This window comes from Selaginella moellendorffii, unplaced genomic scaffold (genome assembly GCF_000143415.4).
Source record: "Selaginella moellendorffii unplaced genomic scaffold, v1.0 SELMOscaffold_42, whole genome shotgun sequence".
Taxonomy (NCBI): Eukaryota; Viridiplantae; Streptophyta; class Lycopodiopsida; order Selaginellales; family Selaginellaceae; genus Selaginella; species Selaginella moellendorffii.
The window spans coordinates 147,987-157,123 of record NW_003314303.1 but is presented as its reverse complement, the minus strand read 5'-3'; positions in this window follow the sequence as shown (position 1 = coordinate 157,123).

Sequence of the window (9,137 nt, the reverse complement as noted above, 5' to 3'; positions counted from 1 at the left end):
TCCATGCGCAAAATAAAAACTCAAGTATAGTCAAGGTATGCCAAAATAAGAGGAGTCATTAATAGCTCTTTGAGATTCATAAACGCCCGCTTACAATCCACAAACCAATGAAAAATGATGTTGATGACTTTAACGATACTCGCAGTGTGATTAGAAAGATGATCCACAAAACAACCGAGATACCGCACCTTGTGTTGCATATCAATCACACTTTTCGGAGTAGGAAACTTTAAAACAGCCACAAGTTTTTCAGAATCAATTTGCAAACCTTCACGAGATATACTGTACCTAAGATAAGTCATGTCTTTCAACCCAAATATGCATACCGAACGCTTCGAATTAAGCTAACGTTCCGTAGCCGATTCAACACTTTACAAACATCACGGACATATTCTTGCTATATCCCCTCCAAGTGGATCAAGACATCATCAATGAAGTTAGCAATCACTTCTAGCATATCGCAAAGACTCCACGACTTTTGAATAACACCCTTTTCCAACATCTCGTTGACATTTGCACGTAAAATCTTGATTTCTTTTAGTGACTGATGATGAATAGGAACCTTGATTGGATGAGCATCCCTAGTTGGAATTAGATGACATGTGGCAATCTTAGCTGTAGATAATAGGTCAAATTTAAAGAGATCGGCATACTCCTTTATGCGCCAGTCAACCCTTACAACACAAAGACAGTTAGAGGGATCGGAAAAGGGAAGAGTGGAATAAAACAGAAATATAGAAGGAAGTAATGGAAATAGAGGTAGAAGTAGAGGGACAAAAAGGTATAGAAGTGAGAGGAATGGATGAAATATAAGGAAGTATGAAACAAGGCATACCAAGGTTGAAGTCAAAAGCTTGACTCGGCACCACCTGCAATGACTGCAACCCAAGCTCGAGATCACCCACATGCACAACCAGATCCACCTCATCCCGTGCACATACATGTGTATGACTATTGCCATAAAGAATGAAAACTAGCTTCGCTACACGATACAAGTGTAGACGGCAATGTGTGGCAATAGATTGAGCAATAGAAGATAAACTCGAATCTGTATCAACTAACACGGAGAGAATAATAGGAGACCTTTTATTATAAAAACGAGCTTGGAAAGTAAACACTGGATGAATTGGTGCTGAGTGAACCCCCTAATAATACTCTCAAAAACAAGATGGAGGGGACACTGACTTATTCGTGCAAAATCCCTTTGTTACTCGAGTGACTCCTTGTTTCCTAGATACATCTTGGTGTCCAGACCTTCCACTACAATAGCACCGACAAGACATTGCTAACATCGAGGTCTCCACCCAGAAAATAGAGGCAGCCCATCCAGAAAACACCAATAACACTGATAAGTGTGACCAACTTTATCATATGCCCAGCAGTGAACATTACGGCTATGACCACCTCCTCGCCCTTATCCTTGAACTCAAGTAACAGCAATATCAACCTCCATTGGAATAGGACCATCTCCCACAGGAAGTGGAGTTGAAAGATGTGCAACGAAAAGTAGAAGAGGCAATATCTCATATTATTATGCCAAGTGAAGGGCATCATCAACGGTGGCTAGAGTAAGTGCATGCGCAAGTCCTACAAGATCTTGATGAAGTGTTAACCACAATATTCCCAACCTGATCTGCTCTAATATATTTGGCTCTACATGAAGCAAAAGGCTTAAGAAATAAATGTAAAATTGCATCACAGACTCAAATAGCCCTTGACGAAGATGATGCAATTATTGGAAGGCATCATTACAATCGTCAGTATGTTTGAATGTCCATTTAAAGACGTCTGGGAGAATACTCCAATCCTCATGAGTGGCTACACTCAAACCATTACCACTGCAGCACTGTCCTTTGAAGATACGTAGGAAACTCACTCAAATATCAAGCATCATCCCAAGAATGATATGTGGTAATCACCATGAAGTGATCAAACCAATGGTACACATCATCCCGAATATTCCTACTAAAGAACTCTTAGCTAAACACGAGGATTGGCACCAAGAGCAGAAGGAGTTGTCCCATATTATGAATGTTGCCATCAACTAAGTTTGGTTGTTCAATTGCAATCACATAGCATCAAACAATTGCACAAACTGCTACTCTAGAGTCAAAGGAGGAAATTGCTAATCTACCATAAAAATGAATGAAAAGGAAAGAGCAAAAGAATAGAAATAAAAAAAGTAAGAAGGAAAGGGAGATCTAGATAATACAAAAGCTAGATCTAAATTAAAATCCTGAAAGGAAAGAACAAAAAAAAGGAAATGAAAAACCTAGATCTAGACGATGCAAAAGCTACATTTGAACAAAAATCCCAAATCCAAGCACTCCTCAAGGATAATCAAAGGTGCCTCTCACCTCCACCAATGTAAGTGCATGGAATAAAAGGGAATATAGAAAATATGTATATCAATTAGCTCAACAACCCTAGTTTATATACAAGAGTGACCAGTCCAAATTGAAATCAATCTGATGGCTACCAAAATCCCACTACACTAATATTAGCATATGGTATCATAACTGTACACTTAGACCTTTACACTTAGCTTGATGTTAAGTACCATTCTGCTCCAAGACACTACCTATCATGCCATCTCAAGTGGCTGATGAAGAGAGTGCATCATAATATGTTGAAATTGCTTACTATAGCATGGAGCTGAAGCAATAGGCAATTTGTTAAGTGCCAGCAAAACTTAATATAAAGTGTGTAGGGATGCTTCTAAGGGGTAAGTGTTAGATCTGAATCTATAATGATAAATCTACTTTTGTTCCAACCCCATACTTGTATGGGGAATGAAAACAATTAGGATTTTCAAGATGGTGCTAGCTGTATTGTTGCAACATTGATACCAACCATATAAAGCAGCTTGAAGACATTGTAGTGACTAAACCTAATGCAGTATGTAAAAAATGGCCAATTGTTAATAAGGTCATGCTCACCTTAGATGAGATTGAAAACCTTAAGAAATTTGGTTTCAACCTTGAAAGGAGAGTTAAAGAAATGAATGAGAAAACTAAGACTGTTCGCAAAGAAATGCATAAGAGGTTAGTAAGAAAAGGTAAAGCAATTAAATTTATTGATACTATTTTCAAGTAGAAGCAGGGTAAAATAAGCTTGGCTCAAACACTTGATTGTGAGATTCGCTCCATGAAGTATATCATTACACTTGCAAAGGAGTACAAAGTCAAAATAGAAGGTGGAGTATACAATTATCATTCAAGACCTTCTTTTTTGCATATATCCAAATTTTATAAAGCACAAGGAATATAGGAAAGCATATACTCCTTATAAGCATATGTATTACATCTTCATCAACATTTTGCACCAAGATTTTAAAGTGGATATTCATATACACTAAGCAAGCTTTACTATTGCTGAGTTGCAGAAGACTTTTGGAGTTAACTAGATTTTCCAAAACTATCAATATTTATTCTCTATCAATAATATAAATTTATTATACTTTATACAAATAATTAAAAAATAGTTTTTTATTTCACTTTTCATTTCATATACTTGCGAGTGTTCTTTTTGCAATACTACCCATAATACTTGTATATCTCAATTTCTGTCTTTACCATCTCAAAAATTATTTTATGGTAGTCTTTCAAGTATGTGATATTGTAGTATGTTACGAGAGCATCTATACCATCATATTGATCATCACCATTGTTTCCACAAAAACTAGAAAACATATAAAGCATTTTTTGAAAGTCACAGAATTGCAATTTTCTAAAATAAGTAGGAGGGCATTCTTTTCCACCCAATTTGTTACACCTTCTATCATTACATTTATCTCCAACTCATGATCACTATCTTCACTATCCTCTTTTTTTTTCTCTTGTATAGTTTGGTTGTGTTGTGCAATGGGATCACTATTGCAGGTTCTAACCCTTGAATCTGAGAAGAAAGATTCAATTGTAAGTTCCTGAATTTGGACTTCCTAGAAGGTCACCCAACTGAATACTATTCAAAGCTAAGGATGCTTAACTCCAATATCCCAAAACCCTTAATCGATTGAAAAAAAGGGTGCATTTTTGTTTATAGCCCTTTTCTCTCTATATTTGAACCCCATAGATCGTCTCTTAAGTTGTTCTCTTTAGTTGCTTACAATCTACTACGCTTCCCTGCAAATTCACACCCTTTTGAACTGAAACTAAGAGTCGTAATTCTCCTAAGAGCCCCACTCTCTTGATAAACTACCCCTTAGGTTGAGCCTAGTTGAAGCAAATTGAACCTACCATATGTCAATTAACATGTGGTGCAATTCCTTTAGCCAACTAACAGAGTCGAACCCAAGATCCCTTTGATACCAAATGTAAGCTCTTGAATAGCAAATTGGACCTACCAAATGTTAATTAACATGTGGTACAATTCCTTTAGCCAACCAAAGTCAAACCCGAAATCCTTTTAATACCAAATGTAAACTCTTGAATAGCAAACTGGACCTACCAAATGTTAATCAACATGTGGTGCAATTCTTTTAGCCAACCAACAAAGTCGAACCTAAAACCGCTCTGATACCAAATGTAAACTCTTGAATTTAGGCTTCCTAGGAAGTCACTCAACTCAGTACTATTCAAACCCAAGGATGTTTAACCCCAACTGTCTTAAAACCCTTAACCTATTAGAAAAGGGGGTGCATTTTTGTTTATAGGCCCTTTCCTTCTATATTTGAACTTTATGGATCATTTTTTAAATCATTCTCTTTGATTACTTACAATCCAATTGTGAAACACAAATCCTAGAGCCCCAAAAGTGGAGCCAAAAGGGTGCCATGTAATAGTGGCCAAAATGAAAGCCAAATGAGTGTAATACATTTGGACTAAAAGCTTTGACTTGAAAAGTCGAGAGTAGGAGTGGAACTCTCAATGAAGTGCTTAAGGGATGAGCACGAAATGAGCAATAAGTGAGTCTCTAAAAAAGGGACACAAAAGGACTAACATATGACACGTGGAAGTGTCGAGATGGGTCCAAAATGGAGTCTAAAATGGACCTGAAATAGAGTCCGAGATGGAGTTCAAGATGGAACCAAGATTGAGACCGAGACCGAGACCAAGACCAAGTCCGAGTCCGAGTTTGAGTCCAAATCTGAGTCCAAGTCTATTCCAAAAGGCATTCCAAAAGTATAGTAGGGAGAGTGTGGGGGTTGGACCCAAGTGGAGCTAGTTTGGATAGGAAAGGCTAGTGTGACCCAGGAAGGCTATACCCACATGTTGGGTGATGATATATCCACTGAGGAGTCCAAGGCTAGAGTGAATATAAATTGATAAGCGGGGTTACTTGGTAAAGTGTTCAAGAGCTAACTTTAGTTCCCCTAGGAGATCGAATGATCAATGCTTCCAATCCAAACGTGGGTGGCACTACCTACTTAGATATTTAGCATGGCTCAATGGAACCTTGCTCTAGCCCTATGGCTAGAGCACCCGAAGGTGGAAGGTGGGGAAAGTACCCATAAAGCTCGTGTAGGGCTACGATATTCTGAAATGCTATCCCAAAGTCTTGGATTGTGGAAAGGAAGAGAAACAATCCTCTGATATAGTGACTAAAGATACAGCCATATGGTGAGGAAGTCCTAGAGGATAGTGAGACTTAGTAATCAAGCCTATGGGCCTTGACCCAATGGCAATGTTGGTAAACACAGCCATAGACAAAAAGGGACTTAGTGGGGACTAAAAAAAGGATATTAGGGAAGGCTATTCTCTATGTCTGTGGGCATCCTAAGGATGCTAAGGAGTGGATTTAGGATGATCATTCATGAATGGATAACCAAGTCTTTGAGAGATGGGACTGTGATGTAAGTGGTGCTAGATCACTGGTGTGACAAAGATGAATGGGCATAACCTTAGCGTAACGAACTGCTATATCAGTGGTACTTTTGAGTGTCGGTCATAGGATCGAACATGTGAAGCATTTGGACCAAGTGCAAACGTTGAGTGGTATAGATGCCATTCTTGGGGGATGGTCCAAAGTTGAGTGAGCTCACAAGTTGAGCTCAATTCAACACAAGTCAACTCAAGTCAATATATTCAACTACAAATGAAATCTAAATTGAACAAATGAAGGTTCTAGCAAACTTGAAGTTGAGAGAACTAGAGTAGTAGCTAACTAATTTTAATAGTTGAATTTTTGTTATACCATATTTATGAAGTTGTTTGGTCAAATTATAATCAACCCCAAAGTAGTTGATAGTGAAGCTAGTCTACTTACACTTAATAGCATTGTAGTAACTTTGACTAAATTCTTTAAAACTAATTTATTATGCTAAGCATAAGTTGGTATTCTTTCTCTTAAAGTCTTATTTTAGAAAGTTTTCTTTGCCAACATTTTGATCTTTCTCTTGGTTCTATTTTATTGGAGGCTGTGATTCACTACATTGGTGTAGGTGAACAATCGAAGTTTCTTCTTTCGGGTGTAGGTGAAGGTGGACAATATTGGGATTTACAACATTCCAAGTCGAAGGAAATTTAAGTTTTTGGATCTCCAATCCAAGTGCAAGGTTGTGATCCTGCCAAAGTGAATATGAAGCAAAAGTCGGTGGTCATCATTTCTTCCTCTTCTAATTTTAGTGGAGATGTTAATCCAATGCGAGCCAAGAATTTCCAAACTCCAACTTCACCAATATTCAAAGCTGTTTGCAACACTTTCCAGTTTTTCCGCCTCTCTATCGACATGCGTTCCTTTCTACATAGGCTCTTTAGCGAGCTCCCATCTACATACAATGGCAATATCTTCTTTGAACTACCACTTCTTGTCAGCTCAAAACGAAAGAGGATGGAGACCAAGAAGGACGTCCACAATTGGTGCAAGATCAAGACTACATATTTCCGACATTTCAAAGGCATAGTGTCCATGGTTCATTGTGGTGGGTATTTGGATTGTGTGAATAAAACATGCAATCAAGAGTGTGGTAAAAACTCCACAATTTTTTAAGGATCTGCAACCAATCCTCCCATCTATAACACCATTGGTGTTGGATTCAATTGTTAGTTTTGCAAGAATACTCCATTGTGTCGTGCCATCTATGGGGCCAAGATGTACTATTTTCTTCCACAGGATGGAGAGGCTGGTAGAGCTGTAATACATATTAGCACACACACACATCCAATGCAGGAAGGGATACAAAGGAGTTCAGTCAACTGTTTCAAAGATGTAGTGCAGATAGAGACTGTGAGAAACTCATTTGTAATTCTGAAGTATGCTTAAAAGATAGTGCTCAAGGATTTTATCACAAGCACTTTACTTGATCCGGACTGCAAGAGATCTCAACTAGATGAGGTTAGCTTGCGAGAGTTACTATGACACATGCAACCTGCAACTAGCCTCAGGAGGTACGAAAATATTATTACATACTTTTCAATATTATCTCTCTTACATTTTGTTTTATTTAGGATAAAGTCTTAGATGTGTGAATCTCGAGAAGGGAAACTCTAATCGAAAATCGACTCAATCCTTGAACTAAAACGGACTTGTCCCTATGAGTTTATCCATGGGAGTTTATTTCCAGATCAAATCATTAGTGAGCAAGAACGCCCCTTCGTCTTCAAAATGTCTACCATAGGCCCCGCCTCTAGTGTGGATCTTGTTTCCCGAATGGATATGTCTGGGTCAAGTGACCTTGCTAATGCATGGGTACATTTTGACCATATGGAGTGGGTGGTGGGTTGGACAACCATAGAAGCTCATGTGTATGATTTGAAGTAGTTTTTTTTCTCATTATCTTAAAATGGTTTTAAGTATTGCCCTTTTCATAAGCTATGTTATAACTTGACAATTGCAACAACAGAGTTTAAAGTACAAAACCAAATAGCTCAGGAAATATTTTGGAAGTCCCTTTCCAACATTGTATTGAAGTGGACTGGTAAGCCTGCCAACTTTTGCAGTTTCATGGCAAATGGGGCTAAGGCTAATTGGAATGGTGTCCGGGCAGTCTTTGGGAATGGTCAACCCCTAGAAGGTTATAAGAGGACTTGTAAGTCCTATTGGGCTTAGAGCCAAAACCAACACTGCCACCTTATCAAGCCAAATTTCCAATTAGCATTTAAGGAGTTGTGCAAACAATGGCAAGGCACACCTTCTAAAGAAGAGTATAAGGCAAAAGCAAACAAGATCCAAATGTGGTGGTGTGAAGATGGCCATACTGATATAAGTTGTCTACCACAACTTGAGTCGTGGTTAGGGTGGTGGGAAGTTAAGATGTTCCAATGGGGACATCACTCTTTTCAAGTTGGTTTTTCTTTTTTTTCTCTCTTTTTATTGCTTTTTAATATCATTTTTTTATTAGGATCAACCACTTGAGGATCTTGCATACACCCCAACTGTGAATCTCTTAGAGAGTAAGCAGGGATCTAGCGTTCCTCTAAAGCAAGGAAAGGGAAGATGAGTTTATGTGAAGCATGTCTATTAGATTTAATATGCACTGTAGAGCAGTCTTCAAAAGCTTTGGCATTTGAGGAAGGAAAATACATGGGAACAGGACCTTCAGTTGAAATGTTACACGATCGGATGAAAAAGAAAGTGACTCCACTAGCACGAACAGTGGCAACTGCAGTGGAGGAAGTGGTCCATGGCACATCTATAGAGTACACTCCTCAAGCTTCTATTGGTGACATGAAGACCGTCCGCTCAAAGTGTCACTTTTCCTTTGCTGGTGAAGATGTTGGCACGGATCTTAGAGCAAAAAGCTCTTACAGGCCTAATGTTGAGTATCATTCTACTCCAAGACATCACCCCCAAACCGAGCCACCTCAAGTGGCTGATGAAGAAAGTGCATCACAACAGGTTGAAATTGCTTATCATAGCGTGGAGCCGAAGCAATGGGCAATCCGTCAAGTGCCAGCAAAATCAAATGTAAGGTGTGTGGGGATGTTTCCGAAGGGCAAATGTTAGGTTTGGATCTATGATGACAAGTCTGCTTCTATTCCAACCCCATGTTTCCATGGGGAATGAAAGCAAGCAGGATTTTCAAGATAGTGTTGGCTATATTGCTGCAACACTGATGTCAACCATACAAAGTGGCTTGAAGATACTATAGTGACTAAATCTAATGCAGTACCTAAAGAATGGCCAGTTGCTAATGGGGTTGTGCTCACCTCATATAAGATTGAAAACCTTGAGAAATCTGGTTTCAATCTTGAAAG